We start from the raw sequence: 19,927 nt of genomic DNA, 5'->3' as shown, positions 1-19,927 counted from the left end.
TCCGTGAAACAGCAAGATGTTTTTGTGAATCGTTGAGTAGGGTTGTTTGTTTATGAGGGGTTTTTTTCATTTTTTTAATTTTATTGTAAAAAGATACACATGTGAAGATTTTACGAAGACATTGTTTATACTAATTACAATGTTTATACACAAGATGTGATGAATCTTTGAAGGTCAAAAATACAAAAATAAAAAGAAAACAAAAAGAAAGAGGATCAAGCTCCTCCCTTGAAAGGAGATAGTCGAGAAGTTCAAAATTCGGAGATGGCGCGGGTTGTGAGATGCAAACGAAAGCGATGCACAATCTATAAGATTCCTCCCTCCAACTTTTGAGGTGTACAGGTGTAAGAACCTTCCCTTCTAATCTTATAATTATTCCCCTCTCTGAAATAAAAGAAAGATCCTGTTTTACCCTGTTTTGGCCTGAAGAGAGAAAATGTCTAAAGGGAGGTAATTCAAAATTGAGATATTTTTGGATATAAAAATCCTCCTAGTGTCTAAAATGGTTTCCCCTGAAACAAAAATTCAAAAAGAACTTTCCAATGTGCAATCGGAATTAATTGAAAATAGGTATAAAGGACCTTAGCCTAAGTGTCCATATTTTCAGATATTTTTAGATTATGGTTCGATTAAGGTTCCTATGGACCAATAAAATTAATCCAAATGTAGGGAGGAGATAAATTGAAGAATAAAAGAAACCCCCCCCCCAAAAAAAAATGAGTAAATGCTCACATAAGATGAAGAGTGGACTAAGGACCAAAGAAAACAATTAAAAAACTGAATTTTGACACCTCAGTGTGGGGATCTCCCCTCATGAAGTAGGCACCTTTTTCTCATCTTTACCCCCAATTATTAATCAATAAAATGAGATATTTTCATCTCTCCTCTCTCCTATTTCAAAACTAGATCCAAAAAGTAAGCTGAACTGACCCAAAAAGTAAGCTGAACTGACCCAAAAATGGTCAAGAATTGACCAAACTGATCTGGAAAATTCTAGAATCAGTTTGCTTGGTTAGAGGCTCACTTTTTCCTATAAATAGAAGCCTCTCCCTTTGTAAAAGCTTAATAGTGTTTATGCAGTGTTACTCTAAGCCGGCCCTAAGCCATCTACATTGAATTTTTGAATTGGTGGCCACTCTTGCTTCAAACAAGAGTAGAACCCTCAATCCCTCAAGCCAAAGGAGAGCTTACAAGCCCCATGTAAGCTAATTTTCTTACTTTGTTTAATGAAAAACCTATGATTTTCTTAACTTTTATGTTTTGCAAATGTTGAATTAAATTCAAATGCTACTATGCCTTTGATAAAAAGGCCACCTACTTCTCCTCTTTACATTCCAACCTTTCTCAACCCTAGAAAGATTAACTAAGGGATTAATTAAACTCTTCTTATTGTTTACTCTCTTGAATTTAGAAAATTGTGTAGATTAGAGTTCTATAAATCTAATTTGGGTTAATTTAAGTTAAATAAAGAATGATAAAAATGAGAAATGGTCAACCATACAAAGGAGGTTATGGTAAAATTTTCCAAAATTTTGTGGAAAAGAAAGTTTATTTTTATGTTATTCCAAAAGAGTAATTCCCACCATTTTTTGCATCTAAAAGAAATATTCTAATTACTCTATGTACATATTCACCTATGAATATGCATGGATATCACTGATATTAATTATTAAATTTGATTTTTATGCATAGAAAGATGCATAAAGGAATTTTTTTATTACAAAAGTGTTATTCTTAATAAATCTGATTTTTATGCATAGAAAGATGCATAAAAGAATTTTTTTATATTACAAACGTGTTATTCTTATTAAATTTTATTTTCATGCATAGAAAGATGCATAAAGGAATTTTTTTATTATAAAAGTGTTATTCTTATTAAATTTGATTTCTATGCATAGAAAGATACATAAAGGAATTTTTTTATTACAAAAGTGTTATTCTTATTAAATTTGATTTTTATACATAGAAAGATGCATAAAGGAATTTTTTTATTACAAAAGTGTTATTCTTATTAAATTTGATTTTTATGCATAGAAAGATGCATAAAGGAATTTTTTTATTATAAAAGCGTTATTCTTATAAAAATTGATTTTCATGCATAAAAATTTCTTTTTATTTTAAAAGTGTTATTCCTATTAAATTTGAATTTATGCATAAATAGATACATAAAAGGATTTTTTTTATAAAAGTGTTATTCCCATTGAAGTTGATTTTTATGCATAAAAGGATTTTTTTTATAAAAGTGTTATTCCCATTGAAGTTGATTTTTATGCATAAAAGGATTTTTTTATAAAAGTGTTATTCCCATTGAAGTTGATTTTTATGCATAAATAGATGCATAAAAGGATTTTTTTTTATAAAAGTGTTATTCCCACTGAAGTTGATTTTTATGCATAAATAGATGCATAAAGAATTTTTATATGAAAATTAGAATTCTCTTAAATTCTATGTTTAAATTCTATGAGCATTTGATAAATGAATAATTAAATACTCTAAGAGAGAAATTTTTATCGTTTTATATCCACTCGGATTGTAAAAAGAGAATTCAGGAAATCTATTGAGATCGAAATATTCAGATAAATGATTAATCTATTCCTCATTGGAATTCGTAACTAATTCAGAAATCAGTTAAGTGAATATTCAAAGACAGAAATTCAGTAAAATAGTAACTAAATTATCAAACCTTTTCAAGAAAGATAGATCAAGAAAAATCTCGTCTGACTCGAACCTTGAAGCATACTATGACCAAGACCAAACTCTTTTGTCAATTTCGAGGAAAGAAGGTGTGACCAGTTTAGAAAAATACACTCAAAACTCCCGCCAAATCTGAAACTAAGTTTGAGACCCTTCGAATTGATCTGTGGATCAAGGTTATAGAATTCGAGGAATTCTAGTATAAAATTCAAAATTCCTTGGGGATACTGATTCAAGAAATACTCCTTGTATTCAAAAGAAAATCAAACTGAAAACTTGCATAGAAATGAGATGTGATGTGAATAGATGTGATGAGATGCGATGTGAATCAAATAGATTTGAATGAATGAGATGTGATGGGCAACCAAACCTCAAGATAATTTGCTCGTATAAAAATTTTGATGTTATTCCTACATCAGCTCTCTTTGAGGCTCTGGCTTCTGCCCATTTCGTGAAATAGTTTGTGGCCACACGATCATGTATCGGGCTTGCGATGGATGTTCCGCTGGACTAATAGGTTCACAAAGACTATTCCCCGTTTCTCAAATGGTTGTCTTTACAATTATAAGGGTGAGAGGCATCTTGTCCTTTTGTTTTGTGGGATAGCAAAACGTTGACATTCTTCACATCTTTTGACAAATTCTATGGCATCTCTGAATAACGTAGGCCACAATAGTCCTGCTTGGAGCACTTTTTGAGCTGTGATTTCTCTAGCAAAATGCCTGCCTGCTATCCCTGAATGAGCTTCTTCCAATATAGTGACGTACTCATCTTCTCTAACGCATCTTCTGAGCACATTATCTTTTCCTAGCTTATATAGTTCTCCCGCAATCAATCGATAAGATGCAACAAGCTTAATAAGCCACCACATTTTATCTTTGTTCAAAGGTATTTCTAGCGAAAAACCATAAGCTTAATAAGCCACCGCATTTTATCTTTGTTCAAAGGTATTTCTAGCGAAAAACCATAAGCTAGATAATCTGAGATTTCCTCACTCCATTCACATACCATATCTAACTTGAACAAGCAAGCATCAAGGAGATCATCATTAACACCAGTTGTTGCTGGTTCCCCATTTGGAATTCTTGATATGTGATCGGCTAACACATGCTGTGTTCCTTTTCTTATCGCCCGTGATTGTAAAGTCAAATTCCAACAATAATAGCAACTAGCATGTGATTCTCCCTATGGTGCAAGGCTTATTCACCAGGTATAATAAGGCTTGATGGTCCACAAAGAATACAAATTTGTTAGCCAAGAGGTAATGTTGATATTTTTTGATGGCATAATCCTTCCCTCTCTCTATGGTGGTGTAGTTCACTTCCACATCATTTAGCTGACGACTAGCAAAGCAGACTGGATAGTCCAATTTGAACTCACCAAGCTGGGCTAGTACGCAAACAATAACAAAATTTGATGCATCAATATGTACGTGAAATATGAGATCCCAATTGGGGGGTCGTAGAATTGGCAGGCTAGCCAATGCTTGCTTCAGTTGATCATATGCTTCTTGGCATTCCTCAATCCATTCAAAGACAATGAGGAGCTTGTACAATGGTCTGGCTATTTCAGCATAGAAAATTATGAAGCAGCGATAATACCCAACATGGCCCATAAATCTTTGCACACCCTTGTAATTGGTGGGCAATGGTAGCTCCAATATCAGCTTGACCTTGCTATCATCCGTGGATATACCGTTCTTTGAGACAATGTGTCCCAATATCACACCATGCTTGACCCAAAACTAACACTTTAAGGGGTTCATGGAAATGCGATATAATCGACATCGCTTGAACACTTCCTCAAGTAGGCCGAATGGTCTGCCCATCGAGAGTGTGCACACAGATCATCAATGAATACCTCCAACCACTTTTGTAAAGTAATCCTTGAAGGTTGTGCACATCAACCCGTTGAAATGTTGCTGGGGCATTGGTGAGGCTGAAGGGCATAACTTTATATGCAAATGTCCCACACATTGTATTGAAAGCTATCTTGTGCTGGTCTTCTGGTGCTATGGACACCTGATTGTAACCGGAGAATCCATCCAAGAAGCTGTAAGCTTCTTCCCCAGCCACTCTTTCCAAAACATGTTCCGTATAGGGTAGTGGATAATGGTCTTTCCTAGTGGGGCTGCATTGACCTTTTTAAGATCAACACATACCCTAAGTTTTCCATTCTTTTTTTTGGCACTATCACAATTGGTGACAACCAATCCGTATGTTCGATTTCATAGATGAAATCCATAGCAACAATGAGCTTGTCTATTTCTTCCTTTACAATTGTCGCATACTTAGGATTCGTCTGGTATGGTTTCTGCCTGGTTGGGTGGTCTTGACCCTTTCATGATTGGAATCGTATGTTGTACTAACTTAGGTGGTACCCCCTTCATCTCCTTGTAATTCTAGGCAAAACAGTCCTTAAATTCCTTAAGGAGAGCGACGAGCTCATCTTCTTCAGCCAAAGTCAAGTCCTTAGCAATGTATACGGGTCGAGCTTCCTCCCCTTGTTCCGCAATATCCACTTCCTTGACTTCTGCCAGGCCATCGTATGATGTGGACAACCCATCCTCCTTGACCCTTGTTGCCATCAATTGGACCACTTTTCGTTCACCAATAGTATAGGTTTTGAAGTGGTCGAGGATTGAGAGTAAGTCTGGTTTGTCCTCATTTTCACTTTTGGTTTTAGCCATGATCTTTCTAGCCTCACGTTCTGCTTCTACCAAGGCTTTATTGCATTTTTAACACCCATCTTTTGTAAGCTTGGGTGTTTCTAACTTTTGAAGGGCAACTTTCTCCTTGTGTCTTCCCTCCAGCCATATCTTACTCAAATCCTCACCCCAATCCTTGGAGAACTCATCGTGCACCTTAGTGGCCTCAAGGTATCTCAGCCACTGGGCATCTATGGGTTTTCTTCGCAATAGGACATTTCGTTGGGCTATATATCATTTTTGTTTTCACCACCATCTAAGGAGTTGAGCACTGGTACAACCTTGTGCTATGGTCCCTTCTGAGCTCGATGTCTCCTCTTTTGATGCTTCATTAATGGTCTGCCAATTAACCATACAGATAGAGGTCATGGGGGATGATTCCAGATTCCACATACTGGGTCCCCCTGGGTTGCATCACATCTATGGTGGCCAACATATGCATCTAGTTTTCACTGAAGTCCGAAGGAGGAAGTGAGGCATACATTTCCATTTCCTCTTCCTCCTTGGAATCTCCTACCGAGGGTTGGCATATTTGTACAAAGGTGGTCTGTTCTGTTGTGACCAAATCGTTACCGAACAATTGCCCTTCCATGGGGTGTGCTTTCCATGTTCTCAGATCAATCTTTAAGATTTGCGAATCCCTATGTACATACATGTGATCTAAGGCCCAATCATGCACCAATTTGGATTCCCTCATGAAGGGTCTCCCCAATATTGTCATATGAATCATGTTGGCACAGGAAGTCCATGACCACCACAAATGTATGATGGCAAACGAAACGTAAAGATTTTGAATTTCACATTCTCCAGAAGTCCAATGGGCCTCGAAGATGTTTCGTCAGCCATTTTAATGATTAGATCTGCTTTTTTTAGATCAAGTTTCCCCTAGTTTTCCCAACAACATTCTGTGATACTGCTAACCCCTGCCTCACCATCCAGGATAGCCAATTCTTGGTACCCATTATGAGATGAATCGAGATTATAGCATTTGTGTCATCGCTTTTGTAGTACCGTCCCAGTTGATTAACTGGTATCTTAATGATTTGGGTTTTCCTTGTGTGTCTCAAGGTTCTTTCTACTAGAGGTGGTAGAGTCTCATCTATAGGATTGGCTGCTTTAGTCCGCCTTCTACTCATTCTTTTATGTATGTCCATAGCGTTGGTGAATTGCATAACAATTGTCCTAATGGCATTTGCACAAGTGTGGACAGCACAGTCATGAGACTTCCTATGTCTCTGGGCTCTTTGGAGATAGAGGGTTCTCCCCATGTATGTGCCTCGTATTCCTCCATAGGGAAGGAATGGATGGACTCCCCCAACACATTTTCCTCAAACATTCTGGATAGTGTGTTGCTTGGGATCCCTCTTCTGTTTCTTCCAGAATTGGGGTAGGCATGTCCAATCCCCTTTCCTTGGTTGGCTCGTTTCATGGATAAACTGTATCCCTGACCTGATTGGCCCTTAGCTTTGGCTTCATGAAGCTGTTGGCACTCTTCGATTAAGGCTCTGGCATCTTTGAGCTTTCTTATTTCCTCGTCGGCATTGGGGTATTCATAGACCCCTTTAGGAGTTGTTGGTTGCTCCCTTTGCTCTTCTTGGTCCGGTCCCTTGTGTGATTGATCCTTTGATCCCCCTATTCCCTCGATTAGGTGGATCCGGTGTTGATTGTGTCTTCTTCGGATCCATCTTGGATTGTGACCCTTGTGTCACCCTTACCCACTTTTTTCACTCTTCTCCTGCGGCCAGCAGTCTGGAAACAGTCGCCTCCACTCGATTCTTTCCCTTGTCTCCAAATTGAGCTTGAGCTCTTGTTAGGACGTTGAGTGGTGTGATATTTCTAGGTTGTACAATAATGGTTTGGATGGTGGCTTGATTGGTAATAGAAGTCAAACCACTTGCGCGGTATGGACAATCCTTGATCAAATGATCAATCCCACATTTAGTACAGGTGAGTACTGGCACGTCATTGGGTTATTGGGGCTGGTGCGCATGAACCATATTCTTGTTTGGGCACTCGATGACTCGATGCGGCCCTCCATAGCCAAAACATTGTAGCGGTCCTCTTCTCAGGTTTAAGTTCATGTCCTTGCCCTTCCATTGTACTGTGGTTTGAAACACAGGTACTGGTGTATTATTCTGTAGGACGTAATACTCACGCGTGACCTCCATCATTTCCTCGTAGTACTCTCGGCTAAATTCTACTTCATCTTCTGAGACGGCTCTTCAATCAATACTTGATTGATTTTAGCCTGTGGTGGTTGTGGTGGTAGAACTAGTGGTAGTTGGCAAAGGTGAAGCATCTTGTACCCAGAGCATCCCCCTAGGTAAGTAGGAAGAGTTGGGTTGTCCAACCGGTGATCTGTACAGGTGGCACAGGTAAAGCCAATGGGGCTCTAAGTGCTGGTAGTTGTGCAACATTTTGAAATCTTGGAAATCTTCACATTGAAGTGTCATGATTTCCTAATTTTACACAATGGGTACAATAGAGTAATGGCCTTGCTCTTAGCTATGGACAGTCGGTGGTACTGTGATTTAATCTACACATAGAGCACCACACCAATTTGCTACAGGGGTAAAGATGATTATGCCCATGCCCAGATGTTTCTCTTCCCTCCTTTACTTTCAATTTATCTAATATGGCATTACTGAGCTCATCCACCATCATGTTTCCAACTTGCTTGCTTCGAGTTTCAATTTCTTGGTGACTCGAGACACGCGAAGTCATAGTTGCTAAAGATGTTTTGACATCTTTCGGTTGCTGCAATTCCAGCATATTATCTTCATTTTCAATTGCCAGTTTGCAACAGGCATCAAGAGTAGTAGGTCAAGCTAGTACCATATGTAATCATGCATTTTGTGGTCTCTAACCCTTCTTTGAAAGCAAGGCAATAATTGATCATTAGTTAACCTCTCCCAACGTTTGCACCTTGAATTTAAGTGCTTAAGAGACGAGACACATAGTCTCTCATTGACTCAACTTCCTTTTATTTGATATTATGTAACTATGCCACAGGGCTCCATCTGTCACCACTTCGGAAAAAATTGGGCACAAAAATGTTCTTGAGTCTTGTGAAGTTAACCTTATCCTCAGGCTTGAGGGTTTGGAACCACTGATGAGCTTTTCCTTCCAAGGTCAGTGAGAAGGCATGAATCATTGTCATATCACTGACAGGCCTGTAGGTTTCACATGTGGATTCAAACATCTCTACATGTTGGATAAGATCTCTGTCTCCCCAGAGAATTTTTGGACGAGTTTGGAAATGATATGTGGTTTCATTTGGGAGGGTCGGGATTCTAGAGCAGTGCTTAGTTCCCTTACCATTCCTTGGCCCATATCTGCTACCATATTTAACAAGTATGTCCTTGTGGCCGCATTAAGGTCCATGGTTGGATCCATCCTTGGCCTTTGAGGAATTTCTCCCTCCCTTCCTAGACCTTGTCCCCTTCCTGTATTGGCTCTTCTAGGTATTTCTAGTCCCATGGGATGGTCCAGTCATCACTGTACCTTGGAGTGGCTCATCATTAAGCACCTCTGTACATCTTTGCAGAATCAAGAGTTCCATGTCTTGTAGGAACATAGGGTGATTGATCATCTGCTCAATATCCTTTTTGGAGCCTTCCTCCACTCTGGATTCCTCATTTATGGGTTCCAAGTTTGGAATTTCTCCCACTTCTTCCCATAACCGATTCTATTTCCTTACCTCATGATAAAAGTGGGTTTAAACTTCCCGTTTCCTTTTTCTTAGCTCTCGCCCTTTGAGTATCGAGCTCTTGTTTCCTTGAGCTCAATTCTCGTAAGCTGTTGTTCAACTTCGCTTCTTCTGAGATCTAACTCTACTTCCTCGGAGGTGGGGAACAATATTTGACCCGTCCTAGCTGCACTTTCCATGTCACGTCTTATTCAGGGGGTGCCGGTATTTGACAGCCTAGAATTCGACATTTGGATGGGCACTTCTTGTCATGGACCGAGTCCAGCGCTGGTTGACAAACCCATGCCCACAGATTGTGCTTCTTCGTCTTATGACAAGTTTCTGAAATTTTTGGATTATGGTCCAATTAAGGTTCCTATATGGACCAATAAGATTAATCCAAGTGTTGGAATGAGATAAATCCAATGAATAAAAGAAAATACCCAAAAATGAGTAAATGCCCACATAAGATGAAGAGTTGACTGAGTACAAGGTTTATTAGTTAAAAACTGAGATATTACTAAAAAAATAAGATATTTTAGAGTAATCATATAATTTTTACACCTTGGTAAGGAAAGGGGGAGACTTCAAGGAGGTGCCTGTTTCACACATGGGAATGAGTTTTAAATTCAAAAATGTTAAGATATTTTTATCTCTCCTCTCTCATGGATCAAACTGGATCAAAAAGGGAGCTAAACTGGTCCAAATCTTGTCTAAAATCAGCCAAACTAAACCTGGAAAATTCTAGAACTTAGTTGGACTCAATTAGTGGCCTCCCTCACCTATAAATAGACCATCATTCTTTTGTATTCTTATCTGTGAACTAGACCATGCCAGTATTACATTAGAATAAGCATATTTTCTATTATCCTCTAAAAATCCTCTACAATTTGGAGAGATTGGAGCTTCTCTCTCTCTTCAACCTTCCTTGGAGCTTTCCTCTCAACATACTAGCCAATTGATTGGTTGGGGGCCTCTTCTAAGAATAGAGAAACAAGCAAAACAAGAGGTAAGATGTGACTTTATGGTTTTTTCTTTAATCTTCTAAATGTTTTTCACTTCTCAACCCCTCTCAAGCTTGAGAGATTGGAGCTTCTCTCTCTCTTCAACCTTTCTTGGAGCTTTCCTCTCAACATACTAGCCAATTGATTGGTTGGGGGCCTCTTTTGAAAATAGAGAAACAAGCAAAACAAGAGGAAGATGTGACTTTATGGTTTTTTCTTTAATCTTCTAAATGTTTTTCACTTCTCAACCCCTCTCAAGCTTGAGAATATTCAAATGAATGGTTTTTCAATACAAATGAAGCTCTCTAATGAATTCTAATGAATTATCACAAAAAGTTTACATTTATGCTTAATTAGGATATTTTTTAAGTATGTCTCTCTCTCCCCCAAAGCAATTCTTAATTCTAAAATCAAACTCTATGCTAGTCAAGCTAGAGGCTAAAGAAATGGCTTTTAATGCTTTTATGTTACATAAATTATGATAAAATTATGATTTAGATCCATAAATTGGATTAAGATCTATTGATAGTTAATCTATAATAAGTGTATTACTAAGTCTTATGCTTTTCAAAATTATTCAAAATTATCAGTAATAGCAAGCGGAGCTATGGTAAAATTTTTAAAAATTAACACATAAATCATTTTTATGCATAATGTGAAAAGAGGACTTCCTACCATATTCTAGGATTAGTCATCCTATGCTAAATGAGTAATTTTCCTCACATCCATGGAAAACTAAATTTTAATGTTTATGCATAATTAATCAATTAGAGAAAAAGAGAAATTTTTAGTAAATTCATTCTTATGCAAAAAGAGGAATTCCCATGATAATGGGAATGAATGTATTTCAATGGAGAAAGAGAAAAATGGACATATTTAAATAATAAATGTTTTTATTTAAAATTAAAGAGAAATTTTAGATAAATTATTTTATGCATGAATAAATTTAAATGATAAAAGAGAAATTCCCATCACATTTGGAATTCAATCATTTAAATGGAGAAAGTAGAATTCTTATTAGGATTAGTGGACATTTTTATCTAATTTTAAGAGAAATTTTAGTTAAATTTATTTTTATGCATAAGAAAAATTAAAATGATAAAAGAGAAATTCCCATCATATTTGGAATTCAATCATTTAAATGGAAAAAGTGGAATTCTTGTCATATTAGGATTAATGGATATTTTTATTTAATTTTTAAGAGAAATTTTAGTTAAATTTATTTTATGCATGTATAAATTTAAATGATGAAAGAGGAATTCCCATCATATTTGGAATTTAATCATTTAAATGGAAAAAGAGGAATTCTTGATATATTTGGAATATTGAATATTTTTATTTAATTTAAAGAGGCATTTTAGATAGATTTAATTGATAAAAGAGGAATTCCCATGACATTTGGATTGCACTCATTAAATGAGAAAAAGAGGGATTTCAAGTTTATTTAAAAAAATAGATAGTGGTATTTAGTTAAAAGAAAATAGATAGTGGTATTTAGTTAAAAGAAAATAGATAGTGGTATTTAGTTAAAAGAAAATTTTTATGATATTTAAGTAAAGAAAGAATTGAAATTAATTTTTAGTGTCAAAAGATGAAATTTCACCATAATTCTGCCTAGGGAATTAAGGTTGAGAAATTAAGTGGTAGAAAGAATATCTTTAGATATTTTATTTGATTAAATCACTAAATTGGTATTTACCCAAAAATAGATGTTTATCTGAAAGAAAATCCTTATTGGAACTAAACCGAATGATTTTGGTTAGACTACGAGAGGAACGGACAGTAAATCTACTTGTCCATCTCTCGATCTGAATCAACCAAAAACTTCGTGATGACCGATTCCAGTTCCTAAATACAAAGAATAGACTACCGTTGACCTAAACTAGTTTTCCTTTGACCGAAATCACCAAGAATCTAGTTCGACAATCAGTTAAATGATCGGTAGATGACCCTGATGAGAGATCAAGGATTCTCATTACGAAATTGGAAATTAAGGAAAAAGGGGTTTTGTGGAACCAATCTCAAACAAGGAATTTTACTTGCATAGAACCTCTGTTTTTCATTTAAAGGACTGTTTTACGCCAGAATGCTGAAGGAAGCATTTGGCATGTGTTTGACTAAGAGGAGGTTCATTGCAACAGCTGGTGGGGAGTCGTTGAGGGACGTTACTCCATGGTAAGGCCTGCCCCGAGGTCTTGATCAGCCTCAGTACGGTTAAAATGGTGCGCTTCCGGTACGATGGGCGACGAAGCGGTCCCTGAGTGAAGTGCTAGGACACCTAAGGAGGATCCTAGAGGGTTCTGACCAAGTGATGCTTGGGCATGCGGTTGCTAGGACACCCATGCATGCGTCAAGGAAGATTCGGATAGACTAAGATGAATAACTTTTGTGAATCACATTTTGGATATTGGATCTCGTTGGTTGGCTAGCTGGTCTTCAACGGAGATGACATATTTTGTAATACAATGAACTGAGAATTTTGGAGGATGATGATCAATAATATTATGATTTTTATTGAAGGATTGTTTTAAAGCCAGTCGAATCTGTTATAAATGGCAATTTCATATTGGGTGTGTACGTGGTATGCCTACTTTAAATTTTGCTTGAAACGCCGGCTAGGGGGCCTGGGAAACACGACCAAATCTTTATAAAGGAATCCCACCAATACAGTGGTCGGGTGGTTGGCTAACCCATAGGCCAGTTGGGGCTAGGCTGGATCGGAGGATTCCTGCGAAACAATTAAGATGCAATTAGTTACGTTAGTTAGATTAAGTCCTGAGAAGAACCTTGTTCTGGAGGGGAATCAGCGGCGGCGGCTATGCCTCATTAAAGGAGGAAAAAGTGGTGATTCTAAGATGTAAATTTGATACGATAGGACGTGAATGGATGTGATAAGGTGGATGTGATAAGATGTAAATGGGATGCGATAGGATGTGAATGGATGTGATAAGATGTAAATGGGATGCAATAAGATGTGAATGATGGGATGTGATAGGATGTGGTGTGATGAAAATGAATGAGGATGAGATGAGAGGATATGTGAAAGGATGAGATGTGAAGTAAATGGATGTGGATGTGAATGATGAGATGAGAATGGGATGAGAGGATATGTGAAAGGATGATATGGGAAGTAAATGGATGTGGATTGTATATGTATGTGAAAGAATATGATGTAAATGGATGTGGATGTGTATGTGAAAGAATGTGATGTAAATGAATGTGGGTGTGTATATGAGTCATGTGATGTAAATGAATGTGGATGTGTATGTGAGTCATGTGATGTAAATGAATGTGGATGTTTATGTGAAAGAATGTGATGTAAATGAATGTGGATGTGGATGTGAAAGGATGAGATGTAATGTAAAGGGATGTGGATGTGAAAGGATGTGATGTAATGTCAAGGAATGTGGATGTGAAAGTGATGCAGATGTGGATGAGATGTGATGAGATAAAAAGAGATGTGGATGTGAATGTGCTGTGGACATGGATGAGATGTGATGTAATGTAAAGAGATCTAGATGTGAATGTGATGTGATGTAAAGAGATGAGATGTGATGTGAATATATGTGGATGTGAAGTGATAGATGTGAATGTATGGATAGATGTGAATAGTCATGAATGTGAATGATTGGATGGATGTGGATGAATGAGATGGGATGTGTATGAATCAGATATGATGTGGATGTGATATAATGTGGATAAAATGTATGTGATGGAATGGGATACAATGAATGTGATGAATGTGAATGGATGTGATGAATGTGAATGGATGTGATGTGATGTGAGTCGGATAAGTATGAATGGGTGAGATGTGATGTGATATGATGTAAATTGCGATAGATGTGAATGGATGATATGAGATGTGATGTGATGTGATGTAAATGGGGATAGATGCGAATGGATGATATGTGATGTGAATGGATGTGATGTGATGTGATGTGAATCGGGATAGATGTGAATGAATGAGAATCGGGATAGATGTGAATGAATGAGAATTGAGATAGATGTGAATGAATGGGATGTGAGGTGAAATGGATGTGATGTGATGTGGATCGGGTTAGATATGAATGGACGAGATGTGAATGAATGTGATGCGATGAGATGTGGATATGGATATGGGTAGATGCAAGTGAATGAGATGTGATGAGCATAAATCTGGAAAGATATGATGTGATTGGATGAGAATCAATGAATGGCGATGGGAATACAAATGATTGGACTTGGATTAAGTAATGTGGATATGAGTAGATGCAAGTGAATGAGATGTGATGAGCATAAATGTGGAAAGATATGATGTGATTAGATGAGAATCGAATGACGATGGGAATACAAATGATTGGACTTGGATTAAGTAATGTGGATTGATGTGAAACAATGTGGAATAATATGATGTGATTGGATGAGAATCGATGAATGACATGGGAATACAAATGATTGGACTTGGATTAAGTAATGTGGATTGATGTGAAACAATGTGGAAAGACAAGAGTTCGTTATAGAAAGTGTATTTATGACCTATCTTTAAATGAGTGTTTTATGTCAAGAATGTTGGGGAAGCATTTTGACCGTCTTGTGAATGGGGTTGTGGAGACCTAAGTGATAAAGTTGCAACAGTTAACGGAGAGTCAATAGAGGACGTCTCGCATAGCACGGTCAGCTGAGGTCTTGACCAGCCTCGGTTTGATTTGAATGGTGAGCTTTCGGTACGGTGGATGAGGGAGCAAGGAAGCGGCCTATGAGTGAAGTGCTAGGTGACCTGCGAAGGATCCTAGAGGGTGCTGACCATATGATGCTTGGGCTCTGGGTCGCCGAAGATACCACCGCATGCATCGAGGAAGATATTGGAACAACGAGTAAGAGTTGTTTTCTGAATTCGGGCATGGATCTGGTTGATTGACCTTGCTGGTCCTCAACGGCTGAGTCCATGGCTCTTTTATATGGATCTGTTGGTTGATCTTGCTGATCTTCAAAACGAAGAGTCCATCTGGATTTTATAAGTGAATATATTTCCAGGTACTATGAGCTAGGAACTATTGAAAATGCCCCTGAGTGGACAAGTGGTGAGAGTTCTAGTTGCCAATGATGCCATAGGTACACCGATGAAGGAATGATTATTGAAAACTAGAAATCAACCAGATATTTTGGAGGATTATGATTAGTGATACTATGATTTCATCAAAAGATTGTTTTAAAGTTAGCTAAATCTGTGAAACATGCAATTTCATGTTAGGTGTGTAAGTGGTGTGACTATCTTGAAGTTTGCGCCTGGGAACTCTTTTCCCTAGTACTTGGAAAAAAAATAACCAAATTTCTAAATGGATTCTATCACTACAGTGGTTGGGCGGTTGGCTAACCCATGGGACTGGATGGGGTTAGGGCTGGACTAATGGATCCCTAAAATGAGACTCAATTTTGTTATGGTACTGTAAGATTCCTCCCTCCAGTTTTTGAGGTGTGCAGGTGTAAGAACCTCCCCTTCTAATCTTATATTTATTCCCCTCTCTGAAATAAAAGAAAGATCCTGTTTTGGCCTGGAGAGAGAAAATGTCTAGAGGGAGGTAATTCAAGATTGAGATATTTGTATAAAGGATCTTAGCCTAAGGGTCCAGATTTTCAGAAATTTTTGGATTATGGTCCAATTAAGGTTCCTATGGACCAATAAGATTAATCCAAATGTAGGGAGGAGATAAATTGAAGAATAAAAGAAAAACCCCGCAAAAATGAGTAAATGCTCACATAAGATGAAGAGTGGACTAAGGACCAAAGAAAACAATAAAAAAACTGAATTTTGACACCTCAATGTGGGGATCTCCCCTCATGAAGTAGGTGCCCTTTTTCTCATCATTACCCCCAATTCTTAATCAATAAAATGAGATATTTTCATCTCTCCTCTCTCCTATTTCAAAACTAGATCCAAAAAGTACGTTGAACTGACCCAAAAATGATCAAAAATTGACCAAACTAATCTGAAAAATTCTAGAATCAGTTTGCTTGGTTAGAGGCTCACTTTTTCCTATGAATAGAAGCCTCCCCCTTTGTAAAATGTTAATGGGGTTTATGCACTGTTACTCTGCTCCTGTCTCTTGAGCCATCTACATTGAATTTTTTAATAATTCAATTGTTTTTGGCCTAATCCTCTCCAAAGTGAATTGGTGGCCACTCTTGCTTCAAACAAGAGTAGAACCCTCAATCCCTCAAGCCAAAGGAGAGCTTACAAGCTCCATGTAAGCTAATTTTTCTTACTTGTTTAATGAAGGATCTGTGGTTTTCTTAATTTCTATGTTTTGCACATGTTGAATTAAATTCAAATGCTATGCCTTTGATAAAAAGGCCACCCCCTTCTCCTCTTTACATTCCAACCTTTCTCAATCCTAGAAAGATTAATTCAACTCTTTTTATTGTTTACTCTCTTGAATTTAGAAAATTGTGTAGATTAGAGTTCTATAAATCTAATTTGGGATAATTTAAGTTAAATAAAAAATTAAAAAAATTAGAATTGGTCAGCCATACAAAGGAGGTTATGGCAAAATTTTCCAGAATTTTGTGGAAAAGAAAGTTTGTTTTTATGTTATTCCAAAAGAGTAATTCCCACCATTTTTGCATCTAAAAGAAATATTCTAATTACTCCATGTACATATTCACCTATGAATATGCATGGATATCACTGATATTAATTATTAAATTTGATTTCTATGCATAGAAAGATGCATAATGGAATTGTTTAAAAAGTTTTATTCTTATTAAAATTGATTTCTATGCATAGAAAGATGCATAATGGAAATTTTTTTATTATAAAAGTGTTATTCTCATTAAATTTGATTTCTATGCATAGAAAGATGCATAAAGAAATTTTTTTTATTACAAAAGTGTTATTCTTATTAAATTTTGGTTCTATGCATAGAAAGATGCATAATGGAATTTTTTTTATTATAAAAGTGTTATTCTCATTAAATTTGATTTTTATGCATATAGAAAGATGCATAAAGAAAAAAATTTTATTACAAAAGTGTTATTCTTTTTAAATTTGATTCCTATGCATAGAAAGATTTGATTCCTATGCATAGAAAGATGCATAAAGAAAAAGTTTTTATTACAAAAGTGTTATTCTCATTAAATTTGATTTTTATGCATAGAAAGATGCATAAAGAAATATTTTTTATTACGAAAGTGTTATTCTTTTTAAATTTGTGGATAGATGTGATGTGATGTGGATCTAGGTAGATATGAATGGATGAGATGTGATGTGAATGGATATGATGTGATGTGATGTGGATCGGGGTAGATGTGAATGGATGAGATTTGATGTGATGTGATGTGATATGGATATGGGTAGATGTGAATGGATGAGATGTGATGAGGATGGATGTGAAGTGATGTGATGAGGATCCGAATAGATGTAATTGGATGTGATGAGATGTGATGTGGATGAATGTGATGAGATGTAATATGATATGATTGGATGAGAATGGATGAAGAACGATGGGAATAGATATGACTGGATGTGGAATAAGCAAAGTGAATTGATTTAGAAGAATGCGGAATAACGAGAAATGATGTGGAACAATGTGGAAAGATGAGAGTTCGTTAGAAACTATATTTATGACCTATTTTTAAATGACTGTTTTATGTCAAGAATGTTGGGAAAGCATTTTGACCATCTTGTGAATGAGGTCGTGGAGACCTAAGTGATAAAGTTGGGACAACTCACGGAGAGTCAACGGAGGACGTCTCGTGTAGCAAGGTCGATCGAGGTCTTGACCAGCCTCGCTTCGATTCAAATGGTGAGCTTCTGGTACGATGGATGAGGAACCAAGGAAGCGGCCTATGAGTGAAGCGCTAGGTGACCTGTGAAGGAGCCTAGAGGGTGCTGACCATACGGTGCTCGGGCTCTCGGTCGCCCGAAGATACCCACGCGTGCATCGAGGAAGAAAATGAAACAGCGTGTTAATGTTGTTTTTTAATACGAGCATGGATCTGGTTGATTGGCCTTGCTGGTCCTCAACGGATGAGTCCATGGCTCTTTTATATAGATCTGTTGGTTGATCTTGCTGATCTTCAAGGGAGAATCCATCTGGATTTTTTTATGTGATTATATTTTTGGGTACTATGAGCTAGGAACTATTGAAAAGGTCCCTACGTGAACAGGTGGTGAGCATTCTAGTTGCCAAGGATGCCATAGGTACACCGAGAAATGATTGGAAATTAAAATTCAAGCTAGATATACTTTGGAGGATTATGATCAGTGATACTATGGTTTCATTAAAAAATTGTTTTAAAGATAGCTGAATCTATGAACCAAGCAATTTCATATTGGGTGTGTAAGTGGTGTGACTATCTTGAAGATTGCATGAATCCGGCTAGGGGCCCTGGGAACTCTCTTCCCCTAGTACTCGAGACAAAACAAAACCAAATTTCTAAATGGATCCTATCACTATACATTGGTTGGGCGGTTGGCTAATCCATGGGATTTGATGGGGTTAGACTAGACTAATGGATCCCTAAAATGTGACTTAATTTTGTTAAGTTACGATAGTTGAAGTAAATCTCGGATAACCCTTGTTCTATGGAAAAGAATCAACAGTTGTGCCCCTTGATGAGGAAAAAAGCGTTGGACTCTATGATCTAAGTGCAAGTCTTTTCCTTGATCTGACCATGTGACTTACGGGTTCGGTCGAATCAGTTTATGCTTGGCTTGTGTCTCATGACCTTCAACGGTACTCCCTTTTCATCGAAAGAAGATGACAAACAAGCAACACTAATGATTCCCAACCCTTTGATGGGTGATGATGTATTCATTGTAGGATTTGGAGTTCTTAGCTTAAAAGGGTGGTCACAAATCAAATGATCAATGCCACACTTTGTACACCATCTATCCAATGGTGCTGGGTTAGCTATCGTAGCTTCTCGGATGGCTTTCATTGGGAAATCAACCACTCTATGAGGACCTTGACATGTGAAACATGCTAATAGAGCTTTCCTTGGTGCATTGATGTCCCTTGCTAAGTTCTTGATGCTATTTGCATTAATGTAGACAGTTGCTAGCATCAAATGCCTTGGCTATGTCATGTGGTGTTCACTTCTTAGTGGGCTTCCTACCACTGAGTGGTAGGTATTCCACATAGAATTGTAGTACGTTAGGGAAATTATTGGATGATACACTCACTCTCAACTAGGCTCACGGGAGTTGTTCATGGCGGGGCTGATTGATGATGTAGTAACACACACTGGAGGTGGTATCTTTGTGTCCCTCTATTAAGATTCTTAGTAATGATTAGGTTTCTATTGACATGAGCTGCATCAGTACCATTGGAAGGTGGTGTCAGTAAGGCTAATGTTGTTGAGGAGGCACCGGTAAAGCTGAAACTCGCACCATTCTCATCATTTTTTGGTAATGGTAGCACTTAGATGATTCATGATTTTTATATATGTAGCATCCACACCATTGGTTTGCTCTCATTACTGGACATTGATGGATAGTGTTGTTGCTTCTACAAAACAACACACCACATCATGTCACATCTAGGAGATAACTAAGGATGGTCATCTTTCATGGAGTGCATCATTGAATACCCCTTTGAGTTCTTTGATCACAACATTAGCTATGTCTTCTTGGGCTCTTCAGCCTTCTTTGAATCATGGCTTTTGACACTGGGCTCAGTTTTGACCAATGGGTCTGGTCTTAGGCATTCTGTGGATTGCCCATAAAAGTTATCGTCAAAGACAAATGATATGAGTTGTATTGGCACCACTAGGAGGTGGTGCCAGTAAGACTAATGGTTGATTAGGTATTAGTTAAGCACTCTCATCATTCTCATAATTCTTTGGGCATGGTAG

This window comes from Cibotium barometz, chromosome 46 (assembly GCF_041138505.1).
Source record: "Cibotium barometz isolate CiBa-2024 chromosome 46, ASM4113850v1, whole genome shotgun sequence".
NCBI classification, from domain to species: domain Eukaryota; kingdom Viridiplantae; phylum Streptophyta; class Polypodiopsida; order Cyatheales; family Cibotiaceae; genus Cibotium; species Cibotium barometz.
This window is presented reverse-complemented; position numbering follows the sequence as displayed.